The sequence below is a fragment of the Balaenoptera physalus genome, assembly GCF_965194825.1.
Source record: "Balaenoptera physalus genome assembly, chromosome: 1".
Lineage (NCBI taxonomy): Eukaryota > Metazoa > Chordata > Mammalia > Artiodactyla > Balaenopteridae > Balaenoptera > Balaenoptera physalus.
Window position 1 is genome coordinate 55,489,730 of NC_138882.1, and position 23,832 is coordinate 55,513,561.

Sequence of the window (23,832 nt, forward strand, 5' to 3'; positions counted from 1 at the left end):
CATAAATCACCTCCTGTTATAGGACTTCTGGTTTCAATCTACTTTTTAAGAGAAGAAAATTGGACATTGGATTTCATTTATCCAGGTCTCGTGCTGTGCCATGAGTCCCAGAACCCGAGCCCTTAGTTTCCTCGGCCTCTGTTTTCCCTCGAAGCCCCAGTGTACACGGGTCTTACCTGTCACCTAAGGAACTTCCAGGTTTCTTGTTCCTGTCTCTGGACAAGGTAAATAAGTTGCCTCAACATTAAAGGCACACTTTATTTTAAACACAATTAGATACTTTACTCATCCCTAGAAGCAACTTATTCCTAATTATAACCAATTATTATGTGTGATATCAGAAAAAAACACCAAATTGCAGTTTAAAGTTGGAAATCTGTGTGGGGAAGAGTAGTGATACGGAGCCATTTGTGTCAACTCAAGTCAGAGAATTTTCCTTTGAAGGTAACATTTTTAAGAACTAAAAGAGTTTCCACATCTTGATCCTTTGAAGTACCAAAGTGACAACACAGGAAGAGATGACATAAGGAAAGTGGCAATTTAGTTATTTACCCAGAAACGCAGAGTTAGGTGTTAATAATGAGTAGCTAGATCACACCTGACATTTTACAAAGTGACTTGCAATCACATCTGTGTGAACGGGTGCATACACACACACATACACGCACACACACACAGGCACACACCTGAATATATACTCCATGTGGAATAGAATGAGAGAAGAGGACAGAACTAGGTATTATCCTCAGGGGCAGAATTTACTGTAAATAGTGTCTGTCTTGGTAAGATGGGATAAGAAAAGTACAAGCAGGAAATGGAGAGGTAAGGAATTAAATCCATGAATGATGAGCATTAGCTGGGTGAAGCTTATATGCATACACATAAGTTAAATCACTCCATTCACACAGGCATATGCAGTTATGGTTTTTTACAGCTCCTAAGTGGGTCTAGATTGCTACTGCTGCTCCAAACTTAAAGGTTGAAGGAATCAGCCTTTGGGATTGTCTATGGGAATAATGTCCAATGTAGCATTACATGTTGGAGCTCCAGATATTTATGCTTTCAATTGGCTGTTGAGCTTATGGTGTCTCACATAGCAGCTAGGAGAGATGGGTGGTGGGTTTGACTCTTTATTTATTATTATTTGTTGTTTTATTTTTTCCAGCATTATTGAGGTATATTTGACAGAAAATTTGTATATGTTTAAGGTGTACAATGTGATGATTCGATATATGTATATATTGTGAAATGATTACCACAATCAAGCTAATCAACACATCTATCACCTCACAGTTATCTTTTTTTTCTATAAAAATGTTTTAACATCTTTATTGGAGTATAATTGCTTTACAATGGTGTGTTAGTTTCTGCTTTATAACAAAGTGAACCAGCTATACATATATCCCCATATCTCTTCCCTCTTGCATCTCCCTCCCTCCCACCCCTCTAGGTGGTCACAAAGCACCGAGCTGATCTCCCTGTGCTATGTGGCTGCTTCCCACTAGCTATCAGTTATGTATTATTTTTTTGATGAGAGTACTTAAGATCTACTCTCTTTGCAAATTTCAATTACATTATACAGTATTGACTAGAGTAAGCATACTTTACATTAGATCCCCACAACTCACTCAACTTATAACTGAAAGTTTGTACACTTTGACCAACATTTCCCCATTTGCCCCACTCCCCAGCCCATGACAATTACCATTCTGTTCTGCTTCTGTGAGTTTGACTTTTTATTTTCCACATATAAGTGAGATCATATAATGCCTGTATTTCTGTGTAGGATTTCCTTCTTTTTTATAGCTGAATAATATTCCATTGAATATATATGCCATTGTGTGTGTGTGTATATATATAAAAGATGGATATATATATATTTATTTATTTACTTATTTATTTATTTATCCGTTCATCCGTCAATGGACACTTAGGTTGTTTCCATATCTTGGCTGTTGTGAATAATGCTGCAATGAACATGGGAGTGCAGATATCTCTTCGGATACTGATTTCATCTCCTTTGTATATATATCCAGAAGTAGAATTTCTTGATCATACAAGAGTCCTATTTTTAATTTTTTAGGAACATCCATAATATTTTCCATAACGGCTATACAAATTTACATTCTCACCAAAAATGTGCAAGGGTATAGTTTTTTCCATATCCTTGTCAACACTTGTTATCTTTTGACTTTTTGATAATAACCATTCTGACAGGTGTGAAGTGTTATATCATTGTAGTTTTGATTTGCATTTCCCTGATGATTAATGATATTGAGTACCTCTTTGTATACCTATTGACCATTTGTTTGTTTTCTTTGGAAAAATGTCTATTCAAGGTTCTTTGCCCATTTTTAAATAGAGGCCTTTGGTTGTTATTACTGTTTGCTATTGAGTTGTATGAATTCTTTTTATATTTTGGATATTAAACTCTTATCAGATACATGTTTTGAAAATACTTTCTGCCATTCATACATTGCCTTTTCATTTTGTTGATTGTTTCCTTTGTCATGTAGAAGCATTTTAGTTTGATGTATTCACACTTTTTTATTTTCACTTTTGTTGTCTTTGCTTTTGGTTTTATTTCCAAAAAAATCATTGCCAAAACTAATGTCAAGGAGATTTTTCTCTGTTTTCTTCTAGGAGTTTTATGGTTTCAGGTATTACACTTACATCTTTAATCCATTTCTGATTAATATTTGTGTGTGGTGTAAGATAAGGTTCCAATGCTATTCTTTTGCATGTGGATATCCAGTTTCCCTAACACCATTTATTGAAGAGACTATCCTTTCCCCATTCTGTATTCTTGGCACCCTTATCAAAGATTAGTTGATCATATATGTGTGGTTTTATTTCTGGGCTCTCTATTCTGTTTCATTGGTTTATGTGTTTGTTTTTATGTCAGTACCACACTATTTTGATTACTATAGCTTTGCAATATAGTTTGAAATCAGGAAGTATGATGTCTCTAGCTTTGTTCTCTCTCAAATTGCATTGCTGATTTGGGATTTTTTTTTTGTTCCTTACAAATTTTGGGAATTTTTTTCTATTTCTGTGAAAAATGCTATTGGAATTTCGACAAGGATTACATTGAATCTGTATATTGCATTGAGTAATATGGACATTTTAATAATATTAATTCTTCCAGTCCATGAGCATGGGATATCTGTCCATTTATTTGTGTCTTTTTTAATTTCTTTCATCAATGCTTATATTTTTCAGTGCACAGATCTTTCACCTCCTTGGTTAAATTTATTCCTAAACATTTTATTCTTTTTGATGATGTCATAAATTGGGTTGTTTTCTTAGTCTTGGGGGGACAATTTGTTGTTCGTGTATGGAAATGCAACTTATTTCCATATGTTGATTTTGTATCCTGCAACTTTACTGAATTTATCAGTTCTAAGAGTTTTTTGGTGGAGTCTTTAGGGTTTTCTATATTAAAATAAGATCATATCACCTGCAAACAGATAATTTTACTTCTTCCTTTCTGATTTGGATGCCTTTTATTTGTTTATTTTTTACCTAATTGCTGGGGCTAGGATTTCTAGTACCATGTTGAAAGGAAGTGGCAAAAGTGGGCATCCTTGTTTTGTTCCTGATCTTAGAGGAAAAGCATTCAACTCTTCACCATTGAGTATGTTAGCTGTTGACTTTTTCTATATGGCCTGTATTATGTTGGGGTACATTTCTTCTATACCTAATTTCTTGAGAGTTTTTATCATGAAAAGATGTTGAATTTTGTCAGATGCCTTTTCTGCATCTACTGAGGCAATCGTATGATTTTTATCTTTCATTCTGTTAATATGGGCTATCACATTTATTGATCTGTGTGTGTTTAACCATCCTTGCATGGCAGGGATAAATCCCACTTGATCATGGTGTATGATCCTTTCAGTGTGCTGTTGAATCCAGTTTTCTAGTATTTTGTTGAGGATTTTTACATCTACCTTCATCAGGTATATTGACCTATAATTTTATTTTCTTGTAGTGTCCTTATCTGGCTTTGGTATGAAGGTAATGCTGGCCTCTTAAAATGAGTTTGGAAGTGTTCCCTCCTCTTGAATTTTTGGGAGGAGTTTGAGAAGGACTGGCATTAATTCTTCTTTGAATGTTCAGTAGAATTCACCAATGAAGCCATCTGGTTCTGGACTTTTCTGGGAAGTTTTTGATTGCTGATTCAATCGCTTTACTAATAATTGGTCTGTTGAGATTTTCTATTTCTTCATGATTCAGACTTGGTAGGTTGTATATTTCTAGACATTAATCCATTTCTTCTAGGTTGTCCAATTTGTTGCATAACTTTTCATAGTAGTTTCTTGTGTATTTCTATGGCATCAGTTGAGTCTTTATTAATGACCCTTTGGACTCCTAGGCGTGTTCCTTTCCCCCAAACAGGTGGCAAAACCTATTAAAGCCAAAGATAACTAATCCCCTCCTTTTAAAGAGAGGGAAACTGGGTCAGAGAGGAGCCAGATTTGTATAAGTTCCCATAACCTTTTAGTGCCTGAAGCTAGACCTTCCTACTAAAAGCTCTTCCTATCATTGAATGGCACTTTCTAGGCTTGTAGGGTACCCAGCTGGCAACACTGATACTGGTGACAAAGGTGATGAGTGTGCACCACTCTCCATCACTCTCTTCACTCTGAAAGTGGCCCTCAATTATGAAATGAAGTGCCCTGTGGTTGAAATGAATATCGATACACAGTTCCCCTTGTTCCAGAGCAATCAGATGTACTGTATTCCTTTAATAGATCAAGGACTATCTTTTACACTGAATATAGAATACACTGTAGAGCTTTCAAACTGGAAGCTTCATTCATTCAGAAAATATTCATTGAGTGCCTACTATGTGTCATGCCCCCTTCATGCATAGGAAATGCAACAGGGCACGTGACAAAGTCCCCACACTCGTGGAACTTATTTTCAGAGAGACAGAATCCACAGCACCCACTGGCTGTAGATGAGGAGCAGCTGCTCCTTTTAGGGTGACATGTGGCCCCTGTGGTCTACTGTAGTTCCCCACATTCACTTGAGATATTGGTATGTCCTAATATCTACCAACTTCTCTTGTTTCAGTTCCCTGCCTGGCCTCTGTGAGATTTTAAGTTTAAACCCTCCAAGCCACAACTCTACCATCATAGAGTAAGAACTTGTTGACTTTCAACAGTAAGAACAAGCATGATTTCAGGCCCTCAACCCCATCCAGCTGGGTACAGTCTCTGGCTATTAAAGGATTTAATGTCAGGCTTTATGATTGTGACATATGCATGAGGAGACAAATTTAGACTGAGCAGGGGTTACTGCAGATCACAACTGAGGGACGTCTGAGGTGTAGAAGTTGGGGTAGGAGGGAGGACAACGTTAATCAGAGAGAGTGATTATGGAATCTAATTAGCCTCTTATTTTCATTTGCTGAAGGAACATTCAGTTCACTTAACACCACTCCACAGATCCTTCTACTCTCATCTGTACCCAGGGAAAAACAAATTCCAGTGTAATAGAGCATTTGGACAGCAGCAGACTTCAGCAGGGAAAGCATGTAGCTGAAAATGTGGAGCCCTGGGTCCCAGTCTCAGCTCTACTCTACTAGCTGTGTGACCCTGGGCACAGTGCCTCACCCTGAGGGGACCCAGGGCCCATCTGCTGAGTACGGAGATTGAATTAAAGCATTTTTTTTTAAGAGCTCCTGACTTATTTATTTGTTTTACTTTATTTTTTTGGCTGCGTTGGGTCTTTGTTTCTATGCGAGGGCTTTCTCTAGTTGTGGCCAGCGGGGGCCACTCTTCATCGCGGCGCGTGGGCCTTTCACTGTCGCGGCCTCTCTTGTTGCGGAGCACAGGCTCCAGATGCGCAGGCTCAGTAGTTGTGGCTCACGGGCCTAGTTGCTCCGTGGCATGTGGGACCTTCCCAGACCAGGGCTCGAACCCGTGTCCCCTGCATTGGCAGGCAGATTCTCAACCACTGCACCACCAGGGAAGCCCCTGAATTAAAGCATTTTAATGGTCTTTTTAACTCCAAAATTCTGTGTTTGTTTTTCAGTGCAGAGCTCCATACTATGGCTTAGTAAGGCATGCAGTTACAATTTTGTAATTACTTATTACGGTTCTCTCGATAAGAGTTTGAGCTTTGGAATCAGACAAACCTGAATTCCAATGGAGACCCTATTCACTTAACTGTGGGCCAGTTACTTAATCTTTCTAATCTTCAATTTATAAAACCAGGACAATAATAATAGTATTTATTTTACAGAATTTTTTGTGGATTAAATGGACTAATGTATTTGAAGCACTTTGTACAGTGTTTGGGACATAGTAAGACTCAATAAATGTTTAGCTGTTATCATCTGGTTTTAGAATAACTTGACTACTTTATCTCATTCTTGAAAAAGAAGGGACGTGTCTCTTTTTTAAAAAAATTGCTTGATGACATAGTGGGTAAGCTAAGTAATGGAGTGAGACTGAAATAGCTCCACAGAAATAAAGCATTTAATATGGGAATAAATGAAGTTGCCACCCAGAACTAACAGCCAGAGTCCTGGTTGGTCTGTAATTAATGAATACGATGGTCAAGATTTATAAGGATATTATAAGAAGTAACCGCACTGCACGGAGCCCTGGGTTTTATGCCTGGGCTGAAGGAAGATCAATGGGAAACTCATTAGGCCCAAGATTTAATGGGTGGGGATGAAGTTTTGTCCCCAGTGTTAGGGCTCTGTGCATGGCAGCTACTAGGCATGTTTTCTCAGAGGTGGAGGCCAAGGAGATGTGAAAAAAGTTGTTGCTCACTTGAAGCCAAATGAAAGAAATGATGGCCTCTACCTCTTTGCCTGTTAGAAAATGCAGAGAAGAGACTCCCAACCCAAACTTTTCTAAAGAGCTTTCTCTTTTAATACCTTAGACACAGCCCAGCTAGCAGGTGGGAAGTTTCCTCAGCCTTCCTTTTTGAGGAAGACTTTGGACAGAGCTGCCCTGAACACAGGGCACACTCCACTGTGAGAAGCTTGGGCACCCTGAAACTGTAATTGCTGGGTACCTGAGATAGTGGATCGGCAAATGGCAGACCTCTGCAGATGGCTTTGCTATCAAGAGGGACATCTTATGCTGGTCCAAAGTGCATTCCAGGTGGCCCTTCGCACCCCAAGGCTCTGTAGTAAGCTGGGATTTGCTTTGTGGCTTGCCTCGCTTTTATCAGTAGCGGAGAGAGGTGGCTCATAAAATCCTATGAAGACCTCTGTTCTGCACTGGGATTTGAGGATAAAAAGTACATATATGTTTTCAGTTCCCCTTTTACTCTGTGCTCAAGGAAGACTGAAAATCAGAGCACAGCTTGCTGAGTCTCCCTGGACTCTAATTCTGAGCACACTAGGCCAGGGAAACATCTAATTCAGGCTCACCCCTGGGAAAGGGATTTTCTGTTTTCCCTTGGTCCATGTGTAATGCTTTCATGCTGTGCCAGCTTTCTGTTGTTACTTCTGCTTGCGTGTCCTTCTTCCAGGAGCCCAGCTTAGTTCTTTTAAGGGTCCTCTCCTGGGATAGCAATGACCTTGGCTGAATATAAACCTGGCACAGTTTGTTCTCATTGTTCATGGATTTAATACATGGTCCCTTCCATTTCACTTGCTTGTACTTTATGTAGCTGCTTGGCCCCTTCTTTTTATAGTTCACTCATTCTTTAATCCTGCCTTTTATAAATACTTCTTAAAAATACTCATCATCTACTTCCAAATTTCAGTTGTAGACTTTTTGCTTTGTTTTCTGGATATGATCCTTATATTTCTCCCTTAATAATGGTATACTCTGTGGTCAGAGTATCTGGGTGGTGATATCTCTCCCTCCATCAGTCCCAAAGATATATTCCATGCATTTGTATGATATTTTACATTTTACTAATAATTGTAAAATCATTATCATTCATTGTATATTTACTTTTATCAGGTGCTGTGCTGAATACTTTGTATACGTCATCTCATTTTTATCACGTCACGCCCTTATTCCCATTGTACTTTATTAATTTGATTTTTTTAAATTATTTTTTTCCAGTTCTGTTGAGATATAATTGACATACAGTGCCATATAACTTTAATGTGTACAGCATAATAATCTGAAGTATCTAAATCATGAAATGATTACCACAGGAAGTTTAGGGAACATCTATCATCTCATCTAGATACAAAATAAAAGGAAAAAAATTTTTTTGGTGATGAGAACTCCTAGGATTTATTCTCTTAACAACTTTCATATAGAACACACAGCAGTGTTTAATCATGTTGTACATCCCATCCTTAGTACTTATTTATCTTATAACTGGAAGTTTGTACTTTTAATTAATTAATTATCTTCCTGTTTCATTGAGCTGTAATTGACATACAGCACTGTATAAGATTAAGGTATAGAGCATAATGATTTGATTTACATGCATCATGAAACAATCATCACAGTAAGTTTAGTGAACATGCATCATCTCATATAGATAAAAAAGAAATAGAAAGAAAAATCCCTGTGATGAGAACTCATAGGATTTGCTCTCTAAACAACTTTCATATATAACATACAATAGTGTTAATTATATTTATCATGTTGTACATCACATCCCTAGTACTTATTTACATTATAACTGGAAGTTTGTACTTTTGACTACTTTCATCCAATTCCCCATCCCCCACCTCTGGCCTTTGGTAACAACAAATCTGATCTTTTTTTCTATAACTTTGTTTGTTTGTTTTTGAAGTATAATTGACCAAATATACTATGTTAGTTCTGTTATACAGCATAATGATTTGATAATTCAATACATTTAAAAATGATCACCATGATAAGTCTAGTTACAATCTGTTACCATAACAAGAAATCACATAGTTAGTGACTGTATTGCCCACACCATACATTTCATACACATGACTCACTTATTTTGAAACTGGAAGTTTGTGCCTTTTCATCTCTCTCACTTATTTCATTCATCCCCAGCCCCCTTTCCCTCTGGCAACCACCTGTTTGTTCTATGTATCTGTAACTCTTTCTGTTTTGTTATGTTTGTTTACTTGTTTTGTCTTTTAGATTCCACATATAAGTGAAATCATACAGTATTTGTCCTTCTCTGTCTGACTTACTTCACTTAGAATAATACCATCTAGGTCCATCCATGTTGTCCCAGATGGCAAGATTTCATACTTATTTTATGGCTGAGTAATATCTCATTATATAAATATATATGCATTATACATATATATGCATGCTCCATTTTCTTTAGCTATTAATCTATTGATAAGCACTTAGGTTGTGTCCATATCTTGGGCATTGTAAACAATGCGGCAATGAACATAGGGGTACAAATATCTTTTCTAATTAATGTTTTGCTATCTTCGAATAAATACTCAGGAGTGGAATTGCTGGATCATATGGTAGTACTATTTTTAAGTTTTTAAGGAATCTCCACACTGTTTTCCATAGTGGCTGTACCAATTTACATTCCCACCAATAGTGCACAAGGGTTCCCTTTTCACCACATTGCTGCCAACACTTGTTATTTGTTGTCTTTTAATAATAGCCATTCTGACAGGTGTGAGGTGATACCTCATTGTTGTTTTGATTTGCATTTCCCTAATGATGAGTATATTGAGCATCTTTTCATTTGTCTGTTAATCTCCTGTATGTCTTCTTTGGATAAATGTCTATTTAGATCCTCTGCTCGTTTTTTAATCGGGCTGTTTGTTTTTAAGACATTGAGTTGTATGATTTCTATGTATACTTTGGATATTAACCCCTTATTGGATATATGGTTTGCAAATATCTTCACCCATTCAGTGGTTGACCTTTTCATTTTGTTGATAGTTTCCTTAACTGAGAAAAAGCCTTTTAGTTTGATCTAGTCCTATTTGTTTATTTTTGCTTTTGTTTCCCTTGCCTGGGGAGACATATCCAAAAAATATTACTAAAACTGATGTCTAAGAGCATACTGCCTATGTTTTCGTCAAGAAGTTTTATTGTTTCAGGACTTACATTTAAGTCATTAATCCATTTTGAATTTATTTTTGTGCATGGTGTGAGAGAGTAGTCCACTTTGATTCTTTGTGTGTAGCTGTCCAGTTTTCCCAACACCATTTATTGAAGAGGCTCTCTTTCCCGCATTGTATATTCTTGCCCCCTTTGTCATAGATTAATTGCCCAAATGAGCGTGGGTTCATTTCTGGGCTGTCTATTCTGTTCCATTAATCCAGTTTTCTGTTTTTGTGCCAGTACCATAGTGTTTTGATGACTGTAGCTTAGTAGTATAGTTGGAAATCAGGGCGCATGGTACCTCCAGCTTTGTTCTTCTTTCTCAAGATTGTTTTGGCTATTTGAGGTCCCTTGTGTTTCCATACAAACTTTAAAATTATTTGTTCTAGTTCTGTGAAAAATGCCATTGGTATTTTGATAGAGATTGCTTTGAATCTGTACATTGCCTTGGATAATATGGTCATTTTTAACAATATTAATTCTTCCAATCCATGAACATGGTATATTTTTCCATCTGTGTCACCTTCAATTTCTTTAATCAGTGTCTTACAGTTTTCTGAATACAGGTCTTTTACCTGCTTAGTTAGATTTAGTCCTAGATATCTTATACTTTTTGATGTGATTGTAAATAAGATTGTTTTCTTAATTTTTCTTTTTGATAGTTCATTGTTAGTGTATATAAATGCAACAGATTTCTGTATATTAATTTTATATCCTGCAACCTTACTGAATTAGTCGATGAATTCTAGTAGTTTTCTGGTGGTGTCTTTAGGATTCTTCTATGTGTAGTATCATGTCATCTACAAACAGTGACAGTTTTATTTTTCCCTTTCCAATTTGGATTCCTTTTATTTCCTTTTCTTCTATGATTGCTGTGGTTAGGACTTCCAATACTATGTTGAATAAAAATGATGGGTGGGCATCCTGTTTTGCTCCTGATCTTCGAGGAAATGCTTTCGGCTTTTCACTGTTGAGTGTGATGTTAGCTGTAAGCTTGTCATACATGGCCTTTATCATATTGAGGTATGTTCCCTCTATACCCACTTTGTTGAGAGTTTTTATCATGAATGGATGTTGAATTTTGTCAAAAGCTTTTTCTTTATCTAATCAGATGATCATATAATTTTTATTCTTCAATTTGTTAATGTGGTGTATAACATTTATTGATTTGCAGATATTGAAAAATCCTTTCATCCTTGGGATAAATCCCACTTGATCATGATGTATGATCCTTTTAATGTATTGGTTGAATTTGATTTGCTAATATTTTGTTGAAGATATTTGCATCTATGTTCATCAGTAATATTGGCCTGTAATTTTCTTTTTTTGTGGTATCTTTGTCTGGTTTTGGTATCAGGGTAATGCTAGTCTTGCACAGTGAATTTGGAAGCATTCCTTCCTCTGCAATTTTTGGAATAGTTTGAGAAGGATAGATTTAGTAGATGTTTGGTAAAATGTTTGGTAGAATTCACCTGTGTAGCCATCTAGTCCTGGAGTTTTGTTTGTTGGGAGTTTTTAACTTACTGATTCAATTTCATTACTGGTAATTGGTCTGTTTATATTTTCTATTTCTTCCTGGTTCAGTCTTGGGAGATTGTACCTTTCTAAGAATTTGTCCATTTCTTCTAGGTTGTCCATTTTATTGGCATATAATTGTTTATAGTAAGCTCTTATGATCCTTTGTATTTCTGTGGTATTGATTGTGACTTCTCATTTTTCATTTCTGATTTTATTGATTTGGGCCCTCTCTCTCTTTTTCTTGATGAGTCTGGCTAAAGGTTTATCAATTTCATTTATCTCTGCAAAGAACCAGCTCTTAGTTTCATTGATTTTTTTCTATTTTTATTTTAGTTTCTATGTCATTTATTTCTGATCTTAACTTTATGATTTCTTTCCTTCTAGTAACTTTGGGTTTTGTTCGTTCTTTTTCTAATTCCTTTAGGTGTAAGGTTAGGTTGTTTATTTGAGATTTTTCTTGTTTCTTGAGGTAGGCTTGTATCACTATAAATTTTCCTCTTAGTACTGCTTTTGCTGTGTCCCATAGATTTTGGATCATCGTGTTTTTGTTTTCATTTGTGTCTAGGTATTATTTATTTCCTCTTTGATTTCTTCAGTGATCCATCGATTGTTTAGTAGCATATTATTTAACCTCCATATGTTCATATTTTTTACATGTTTTTACTTGTAGTTGATTTCTATTCTCATAGTGTTATGGTCAGAAAAAATGCTTGATATGATTTCAGTTTTCTTAAATTTACTGAGATTTGTTTTGTGGCCTAGGACGTGATCCATCCTGGAAAATATTTCATGTGCACTTGAAAAGAATGTCTATTCTTCTGCTTTTGGATAGAATGTTATCTATCTATATCTATATCTATCTATATCTATCTATAGGTCAATTAAGTCCAACTGGTCTAATGTGTCATTTAAGACCAGTGACTTCCTTATTGATTTTCTGTCTGATGATCTGTCCATTGATGTGCTGATAAGTGGGGTGTTAAAGGTCTCTATGATTACTGCATTACTCTTGATTTCTCCCTTTATGTCTGTTAATATTTGCTTTATGTATAGGTGCTCCTGTGTTGTAAATATATGTATTTACAATTGTTATATCTTCTTGGATTGATCCCTTGATCATTATGTAATGTCTTTCTTTGTCTCTTATTACAGTCTTTGTTTTAAAGTCTATTTTGTCTGATATAAGTATTGCTGCTCTAACTTTCTTTTGATTTCCTTTTGCATGGAATAGCTTTTTCCAATCCCTCACTTTCAGTGTGTGTTTGTCTTTAGATCTGAAGTGAGTTTCTTGTAGGCACCATATGCATATCTTGTTTTAGTATCCATTCAGCTGTCCTATGTCTTGATTGAAGCATTTAGTCCATTTACATTTAAGTAATTATTGATAGGTATGTACTCATTGCCATTTTGTTAATTGTTTTCTGGGGTTTTTTTTTTTTTGGTAGTTCTTTTTTCTTCCTTTTATTGTCTTTTGATCTCTTCCCTTGAGATCTGAGGACACTCTTTAGTATTATGTTTGGATTCCTTTTTCTTTCTCTTGTGTGTATCTATTATGAATTTTTGATTTGTGGTTTTCAGGACCTTGGTAGTCCCAGGGCTAGTGTCTGCTGGCTGGTAGGCATGGCTGTGGCCCAAGGCATCTTGGAGTTGGTGTCCACCCACTGGTTGGTGAAGCCATGCCCTGGGGTCTCTGGCTACAGGGCCTGGGGGTCCCAGAGCTGGTGTTGTCCCACTGGTGGGTGGGGCCAGGGTCCAAGGGGTCCTGTGCTTGTCCCTGCCTCCTGGTGCTTGGGACTTTGTCTTGGGCCCTCTGGTGATTGGAGTCAGGTCCTGGGTTGCTGGGGGCTCAGGGAGTCCTAGGGCAGCTGGCCTACTGATGGGTGGGGCTGTGTCTCTCCCAGCTAGGTTCTTGACCAGGGACATCCCAGGGCTGGTGCCTACTAGCTGGTGGGCTATGCCAAGTCTTTGCCCCAATAGGCTAGCAAGAGGGTTCCAAAATGGTGCTTGCCAGCACCAGTGTCCTCGTGATAGGATGAGATTCCAAAAATGACTACTGCCAGCATCTATGTCCCTAGATTGAGTCCCAATTGCTTCCTGCTTCTCTGGAGGCTCTTCAAGATCAGCAAGTGAGTCTGACCCTGGCTCCCTTCAAATTACTGCTTCTGCCCTGTGTCCCAGAACATGTGAGATTTTGTGTGCACCTTTAAGAGTGGAGTTTATTTTCCACAGCCCTTTGGCTCTCCCTAAAATAAGCCCCACTGGCCTTTAAAGCCAAATATTCTGGGGGCACATCTTCCTGGTACAGTACCCCCAGGCTGGGGAGCTGATGTGGGGCTTGGACCCCTTGCTCCTTGGGGAGGACCTCTGCAGTAATTGTCCTCCTGTTAGTAGGTCTTGACAATATTGCCTCTCTGTCCCTCCTATCTATCTCATTGTGGTCCCTTTAGTTGCATAAGATCTTTTCTGCTAGTCTTCACGTTGCTCTCATCGATAGTTGCTCTGTAAATATCTGTAATTATGGTGTGTCTCTGGGAGGAGGTGAGCTCAAGGTCTTCCTACTCCACCATCTTGGCCAATCAATTAGGTCTGCATTTAGAGGAGGTGAGAGACTGGAGGCAGAGCTCTGTGAGGGCATGTGCCAGGTCTGTTTCTCCACTGCAGACTTGCATGTGTTTGCAGAGGGCAGCACAGGATGACATCTAGATAGACAAACATGGTTGATGAAGATGTTATTAACTGAGATGGGAAATTTGGAATGAAGGGAAATTGTGAGGTTGGGAGCGAGGGAAAGGTAGAATAGAGATCATGAATTTCAAACATATCGTGTTGAATTTGAGATGCCTTTGGGAAATCCAAGGGAATGTATTCAGGAGATAAATTGTGACATAAGACTGGATTTTTGGAGAGAACTGGGATCTAGGAATTTATATTTAGAAATTATCAGTGTATAGGAATTATGTAATGTTGGTATGAATAAAGTCACTTTTGGAGAGCATTATGAGGGCTTGGAAAATGCCTTCTTGGAGTTAACCATCTCTTAGACTGATAAGGCAGTCTAGAGTATCGAGTCCCCTTTGTGTAGAGCATCTTTTCTGATAATGTTGAAAAGATAAATTTTATCTCTGACTCAATGAGACAGAAAATCTTGAGAGTATTTTTGTGAACTTTAAAGAGACTCTCTCATTCATTCCTTCATCCTCACTAATACCATTCAGGTCAATTCAGTTCAACACCCTGACAGAGCCCCTAGTGTATGAAATTCACTATATTAGGTTCCGTAGGGTTTATGAAAGGAGTTAGCCCTCCCTTCAAGGAACTTCCAACATCTTAGAGAATAGTAAGCAAGGGTATAAGTGACTAAAATACAAGGTGGAAGAAAGTAAGTACCATTTTCATTAATAAATTGAATGCTATGAGTCTTCAAAAGATGGAGGATTTAGTATATTTGTAGAGATCCGGAAATGTTCTATAGAGAAGATGGTCTTGAAGGATGAACAGATTAATGATCAACAAAGACAGAAATTATTGACAGAAGAAACAGTAAAATGAAAGTGACAGCGGATTATGTTTGGCTGACTTGTAAAGGAACATTGAGAGGTAAGCCTGAGAAGATGGAGTAAGGCCTTGAATGCCAGGGTGAAAAGATTCTATTTGATTTCATAATTCATAGTGCTTCAGCTCTCTTTCAACAATATTTCAGAGGTCAATGCTAGGCCTTTCTCAATTTCAGAACAAATGGGTATTAGAAAAACTGTGATCCTTATTCAAGAAGAAAGTTAACTGATTGGTACTACAGAGTCATCATATATGGACAAGCCAAAATTGGAAATCCACTTCTGAAGACAGATACTCGTTGTTTAGACTGAAGCCACAGCCCCAATTCCCATTTCCTTAGATCCAGGTCTGTATTTTTCTCAGCTCACGATTCCCTTGAGGGAACTGCTCTTGTTTTTCTCGTGAGTCATTTGTTATCTTAAATATTGGCATCTATGAGATAATAGTTTTCTAAATCACTTTTACAGAATGCTTGTAAACACTCATGTTTAGAGCAGGTTTCTTCATTGACCTCGTGCCATTGATGTGTTCCAAGCTACTTCGGGGCATTAAATTCCCTGAAGCTTTACCATGGAAACATACTTTCAGGTCATAACTCTTTCTTGTGCCTGGGCGTGGGCCTCAGTTATTTATGTGGTGGCTCATATAACCAATCTAACAGGATTTTCAGTAAAACCTGAGCTTCCATAGGGATATAATATTTCTTTTCCTAATTGCTCATAATTTCATCCTATTTCTTCTAACTGCAATTGAAGATGACATTACTCTCCCTTTTATGTCAGTTGATGATACATAATTCTCCTGCAACAGCTGACGACTGTATTTACTAACACATTAAAAAACATCGATATGTATTCAGGTCAGAGTCATTTTTACATCAGTATTTTATGTGTGCGTCAGATGGTGGAATGTTGAAAAGGGGCTTCATTCTTATAAAAACTACCTCGCACCCTTGCAGACAAAATGTACAACTGAAAGCCTGTGAATCACCAGATGTACTGGTGATTCTCTGTATCATCCCACACTGACCTCCACCCCAGTCCCAGATTCATTTTCTGTCCTTCCCTGCCTTGCTCTGTACTTGAGAGTCTGTCTATTTTAGACCATATCTCCAGGGCCCCTTTGCCCACTGGCTCCTGATTGGGTTTGGATAGTAGGAGTCATCAGCAAGAGACCAGAGGAGGGGAGGAGAGTAATATGGTATTTCTCTCTTGCTCTTTCCCAGCTTTAGTTTGGTGTTTTTGGCAATAGCTATTTCCTGCCGTGACTGTAGCCTTCACTGGCTTCTGGTTACGCTACTTCTTCCCCTTGCCCATTCTTCCTTGGAAGTGTAACAGCTTTCATCAGTTGCCAGTCCCTGGGTGCCTCAGTATCCTGACCCATTACTCTGTGGGTAAGCCCTTCATGTAGGTGTCTTCATTTGATCCATTTGTGGTTGTACTGCATTTCCTGTTGGAATTATGTTGAAAACACCAGATATTGCAGTTTCCAAATAAATTGTTTGGCAAATGAGCTATCTGTTCACCTTGACTATAACCTACCTGGGTCTTTCTTTCATGGCCATCAAGGGGCCCACTGTGGAAGTATCACCAGAAGTAAGTAATTATAGAACACTGAAGCTCACTTCTGAAAAAATGGGGCCAGAATATTCTATTTGGAATGGAGACACAATATATTGTAGATTTTATATGCATAGCTTATGGAAGCACATAAGATGATAAAGTTTTGATATGAATAATGTGCTCACTGATGAAAGAAAGATCAGAGGAAGAGCCACAGTGGATCAGCTCCATGTGATTCAGCAGACTTATATTTTTAAGTGAGAAAGAAAAGGTGGGGTAGATGGAACATTGAAAAATACTAAAGGCTTTTCCTACATATACTGATTCCTGATAAAGAATTGCTACAACTGATCTGTGTGATTAAGATAGGATGGAAGTCATCAAAACTACATGCAATACCAATGGCTCTTTTGTAAGAAATACACAGCTGCTTCGCTTGAGATTTCTAGAGATCTCGATCCATTCTCACTCAGTTCTACCACTGTGAGAACTTCACCAAGTCAGTGAGCCTCAATTTACCATGGGTAAATGGGAATAATTATAACCAATTTAGCTATTTCATAGGATTGCTATGATGATAAAATTTAATTATAGATATGAAAACACTGGGGTATACATATGTGTTATCTACTACCATAATAAGATCTTTATTTATCTTATTAGTAGAAACTAAGGTGAATTTTTTTCCCTTTAATGTGAAAAATATATATGATTTGGAAGCCAAACTTGCTGTCTGAGGCTATGTCTGATGAGGCTCACCAGGACTCAGAGCTCAGATGTAAACCACAAAACCATTTTGCCTCTATGGTGCCCTGTACACACAGGAGACTCAATACATGTTTGTAGACTAGATTTATTTTATCTAGACTGGTTTGGGTATAATTAACATTTTAATGACTGCAATGGCATAGACCAAAACACTAGGTGACTTTTCATGTAACACCTTACTTTTGACTGGATCACAGCTAAATTAGTGGATAAGTCATTTTTAGAGCTAAGGAGTAAGAGTGGTGGACAATTCCCACTAGGCTTCCATAATGATTAACAATACAGAATGTGCTAGAAACTCTATTGGGTTCAGTCACTCTGTAGAGCAAGTAATGAGGCAATATGGAAAAAATTCTGAATTTGGTAGAGAGAATAGTCAGCTTTCAGTAAAGAAAAGTGAATGTAATTGAGGTAATCGCTTCCTACCAAAAATGGAAAGGGGGAATCTTTACCATGAGAAAGACATAAAGTCACTGAAGTAGCATAAACACTGGCATCAGAAAATCTTCACCACTGACTGCTTGACCTTGGAGCAGCTTTTTGTAAACCTCTCTGAGTCTCAATTCTCCCATTTGTAAAATGGGTATGAAATGCCAAGGTTGTTTATACACACACACACACACACACACATGCTTTCATACATCATACATATAGTGCTGAGCAGTGCCCAGCATAGAGAAGGTTCTTTTTTAAAAAAAATTTTATTGGCGTATAGTTGATTTACAATGTTGTGTTACTTTCTGCTGTACAACAAAGTGATTCAGTTATACATATACATATATCTACTCTTTTTTAGTTTAGTTTCCCATATAGATCATTATAGAGTATTGAGTAGTGTTCCCTGCGCTATACAGTAGGCTCTTATTCATCATCTATTTTATATACTGTAGTGTGTATATGTCCATCCCAATCACCCATTTATCCTTCCTCTCACTTTCCTCCGGTAACCATAAGATTTTTTTCTACATCTGTAACTCTATTTCTGTTTGAGAAGGTTCTTAATAGCAGTTATTATTAATGAAAACAATAATCTGACTTCAATTTGCTATCTTTTCCCCAGTATGAATTAATCAGTATAGGCTACACTATGTTAAAGTAATAAATAAACTTTGAAATATCTGTGGCTTAACATGAGAAAGGTTTATTTATTGCCCATGTCAGTTTCTGATGTGGATTAGGTGACTCTTCTTCAGGAGGTGACTCAGAAATCTGGGATTCATCCATCATGTAGTTATGCCAACTGGGACTCATGGTTTCAATGGAAAGAGAAGCAAAAGATGGAAGATGTTGGCATGATGCTTTTTAGGGCCAGGACTTACATCTCTTCCATCTACCATTCATTGGTCAAAACCTAGTTGCATGGCCTCTAATCAAACGGCAAGAGAGGCTGGAAATCTTAATTTTCATATATCTTCAAGAAAATAAAAATGCTATATGTACTACACATAGCAGGTGTAAGACTCAGTGATCCTAAGAAACTGGATTGATAAAGTTCTTCTTTGGTATATTTGATAGTTTTCCTAATTTTTTATATTATAGTATGTCAAGATCTTGGTTTGTAAACCCTCCCAGCCCTTGGAAAGGACTGAGCATGTTCTAGTCTGCCATGAAAAGTACAGCTTAAGAGGAGCTGAGGTTTGAGCCTTTTCCGGCCCCTGCCCTGGGCAAGCTGCAGTAGAAGAAGGAGTGAAGGTTATCTAACTGGAGAATGGGAAACATGTGGTGAGCAGTTGTTTGGCTGCAGGGATGTGCCAAGAAGAGCAGTGATGTAAAGCTGCTTTGGGCTTTAGCAGATGAAGCAAGAGTCCCAGAAGATCCTTAGAGATTAAGAAGGAAAAAAAACGGTCTTAATGATCTGGGGTTATCACGGCAGTTAAAGGAAGGAAAGCTGTCAGCTCACCTTGTTGGGGGTGGGGCTGTAATGGCAAGGTGCATCAGAGTCATGACTAGGAGTAAAATCTCAGGAAATAGTTATTATAAAACCTAGAAGGAGCCTTTAGCTTAGAAAAAAGTTTTAATTGTTCTGTTCCTTTTAAAAAATTATGTTGGATCAATAATCTTTTACAATTGTTTTTACTACCAATAACATTTACATTTGAGATATTACTGGTAGAGAGACCTGGACTTTACATTTGACATTTTATTAATATAATTTTTTTGTATAAAATGCATGGACTCCTTGGGCCTCAAACTCACAAGCATTGCTCACTCCTATCTATGTGCTTATGTGGATTGTGTTTCTGAGACTCTTTGTCTGTTCAAATCCTTTCTTAAGTCTCTAACTCAAGTACTACCTTTTCCATTAAGCCTTCCCTGGGATTTCTGCCTACATGGTCTATAGCTAATGAACTAATGTCCACCTGCCATTACCAGACATTTAGGGCATTTAATCACTCACCACATTGTAATGTTTCTTGGTTTGTTTCATATTGCTTAATTCCAGAACTCTTATTGAGCTTCTGTTGTGATCATATCTGGGCTTTACAACCTGAGACCCAGCACACAGTATACAGTAGATGCTCTATAAATATATATTGTTTTCATGAATACGTGCCATAGCCAGAGAAATGAGGGGTAGAGGCTGAATTATGTAGCACGAAATGAAAACATGCCCCCAAACACAGTTGCCTTTGTAAGAGTTCAGACTTGGAGATGTGGTATTGGATTTATCTCTTTGGGTAATTTTCTGCATTACTGAAAGGAAAGATATGCTGTCCACAGACAACATCATTCTTTTTTCTTTTGTTAAGTAAAGTGGCAGGGAATTAAGCTGGAACCTCATCAAGCTCAACTAGAAACACACAGTTGTCAATCGCTTATTGGGAGAATGAGTCATGCTCTTGTACTTTGTGAGTACTTTGTGAGTTTAAGAGGAAATGAACTCTATAGACATGTACAATTTTGTCTGTGGTGGTTGTTATTATTGTTCTTGGGATAGCTATAAAGGTAAATAGATCTGTACTCTGATGGGAATAGAATTTTCTGGGGGCACCTGGAGATTGGAGAAAGAGCCTATAGGATAGGCAGGCATCTGTCTACCTACCTAACAGACCAGTGACTCCAGTGTCCACTGGATTTTAAATCATGCAGCTGACTCTGTGTCAGGGCCCAGTGCTGACACTTCATCCTCAGAGGAGCAGCCCCCTTTAGATTCTGATCAACACCAGAGGGAACAATCTGACCAGTCACCTGCAACTTGGACTCATCTGCTTTTATTTTGATTGAATAAAAGTATGTTGAGCATCTACTGCACATATGAGGTACTGGGGAGAGAGAGCTGATTTGGGCCCCAGTGAAAAGACACATCAGGGAACATTAATAATATCACAGTGTGCAGTCAGAGTTTAGCCTCAGAATCCCAAGGCTTTGGGTTCTATTTGCTGTTTATATTGAGCTATCATTTCTTGAGCAATTACTATGCACCAGATACTCTGCCTCAGTTTTATATGTATTATCTCATTTAATCTGTGCAATATTCTTATTCTTCTCATTCATTCAACAAATGTATTGAGCACCTATTATGTGCCTGGCAATGTTCCAGACCCAGGGAGTACAACAATGTATAGGATGGACAAAAATTCCACCTCATATGGATCTTACATTTTGGTAGCTGACACAGATAATGAGCAAAATAAATAAGTAAAACAATCAGTGTGTTAGATGGTGATAAAGTTTAAGGAAAAAATCAGGCAGGGAATGAGGACAGGATAGCCAGAGAGGCCTCAGAGAGAAGGTGAACTTTGAGTAAAGACCTGGAGGAGGGAAGGGAGTGGGTCATGCAAGTATTTGAGGAAAGGAATATTGCAGAGAGAGGAAATTGGAAGTACAAAGCTCTAGAGAATAGCAAGGAGACTCCTGTGGCTATAGTGGAAAGAGCAGAGTATTGGGAGGCAAGATCATGAGGCCTTGTAGGCTACATAAGGAATCTGGCATTTACAGTGAGTGAGATGGGAAACCGTTGGAGGGTTTGAGCAGAAAAGACATGCAATCTGACTCACTGGTTAATGGCTTTACTGAAAGTGTCCTGGGCAGAGAGAGTGTTAGGAAACCAACGCGATAGTCCATATAAGAGATGATGGTGGCTTGGACAATGGTTATAGAGTGGACTTGGTGAAGAGAGGCTGGGTTTAAGGTATATTTTAAAGGTTGAGCCAACAGGATTTTCCTGCATGTTGGATTTGGGGTATAAAAGAAAGATGATAATAAGGCTTTAGTTCTGATCAGTTAGAAGAATGAAGATTCTAATTAATGAGCTCAGAAAGAAGATGGGAGGAGCAGATTTAGGGGAAAATATTAGGAGCTCCACTCTAGATATGTTCAGTTTTAGATGCTAGTGACATATCCAAACATAAATGTGGAGTAGGAGATGTACAAACATGGAGTCCAGGGAAGAACTTTTTGTTAGAAATAGAAATTTTAACATCATCAGTTTATGGATGGGGTATTTAAAGCCATAAGCCTAGATAAGATAACCAAGGAAATAATAATAATAATAAATAAAAATAAGAAAACTAAAACTTAGGACAGTTAAATAACTTAAGATTACATAGCAATGGCACATCAGGGACTCAAATCCTGGTCCATCTGACCACCAAACCATGCCCTTCATGAGTAGAGGGCCCTGCCTTCTTTGATGTTTGATACTTAATAGTTTTCCTGGACTTGACCAGCAAGGGGGTTGGGGACTGATAGCAGAAAATAATGATCTATTGGAATCTGGAAGAGTCCAACAATGAGAAGCCAAAGAGACTCCTGCTGTCTCCCCAGTTCTGTGGAACATATTGGAAATAATCTCTTGCATTTAAAAAATACTTACAGTAGATTGTATTCATCTCTCTAACTCTTTACCAATCCCTGCATCTATGCCCTTTGCAATGGAACCTTCCGGTTTTACCCACTACACAGGCAGGTCATATCCTCCACCCCATCACTTCAGGTTCACCAATGTGAATTGTTTTGGCCAATGCTAGCGAACATTACATGAGCAAAGTCTTGAGAAGCTCTTGTGTGACTGGGCTTACTCTCTTCTTCTTATTCCATTGTCATAAGAAGAACACGCCTGGGGTAGCCTACTGATTTCAGGAGGCTAAGAAACATGTGGAACAGAGCTGATCAGTGTCACTGAGCCCTGCCTAGATCAGTTGATTCCAATCTGACCACCAGACATGTGAGTGAGGCCAGCTGAGATCAGGAAAGTTGTTCAGCTGAGCCTACTGAGCCCAGCCTGGATCAGCCAATTCATACATCAGTGAGAATAAACTAATGCTTTAAGCTCCAGAGTTTTGGGGTGGTTTGTTATGCAGCATACTTTTTGGCAAAGTTAACTGATACAGCACCTTACAAAACACCTTCATGGACATTGCCCCATGTAACCCTCATAGCAATTTTGTGAGGTAGAAATTATTACCCCCTTTATACCTCTGAGGGAAAATTGAGGCTCAGAGACGTATCCTGACTTGCCCTAAGGTATGTAGCTAGTAAATAGGAGAGCAAGAATGCAAGCAAGGATCAGTTGCTGATGAAGTCTCTTGTCCTCTTGAGTCTAGTACTTTGCCTTCTTCACCATTCAGTTGCCATTTGGGAAGACAGTTTATTCTCATGAGATCCTGGAAACAGCATCTTCCTTGTCAGTCTAGAACTTTGATTCACATAGTTAATTATTGATGTAATTGATTGGCTCTTGGTAAATTCACACATGCACACACACACACGGGCACACATACACTCACACTCACTGGATGATCTAAATCCTGCTCTTCTCTTATGCCTTAGGTGAATCTGTCGGGGTAACAACAGGTTGGGGATGGCATCTTGGTCTTAACCTCAAGGAAGAGTCCACCCCATTCTTGAAACCCCATGATTGAAAGCTGTTTCTCAGCTTCCATGACCTCTGCTCCTACCCATCCCACAGACTTCCTATCAAAGTCCCAAAGACACCTCTGTTTCCCAAAGCACCTCTCCTTGGGAGCATGCTGAATTCTGGGAAGAAACCTGTGTGAAAGTCATATTGGTTTGTCCACTTTGTGATCCATCATCTCTGAAAATTAAAGCCATTGTTGAATTTCCTGCCAGGGAAGAAGTGGCTTACATGTCATCCAGGGAAGCCTTCATTTTTATTTGTGTTCACAGAATATGACCTGTCCAAGATCTCAGACAAATGAAAAACATTTCCTCCTGACAAAAAGTGCCTGCATTTTAAATAGATGCTAAGAGTAGGATATCAGCTCTCTCTGGCTGTGGCAGAAGGTGCTCGATGGGACGGGACCGGGGTGGGGGCATCTCCATAGCCTGGAAGACAAAGCACCCTCATCCTCACATTTTCAGCCTCAATTCCCACTTTCCTCCAAGGCAAAACTCCCAGTCCTGCCATGTGAGCCTCCTCACTGCCTCCTCTCTCACCACACCTGGTACTTTCCCACCTTTGTGATTTTGTT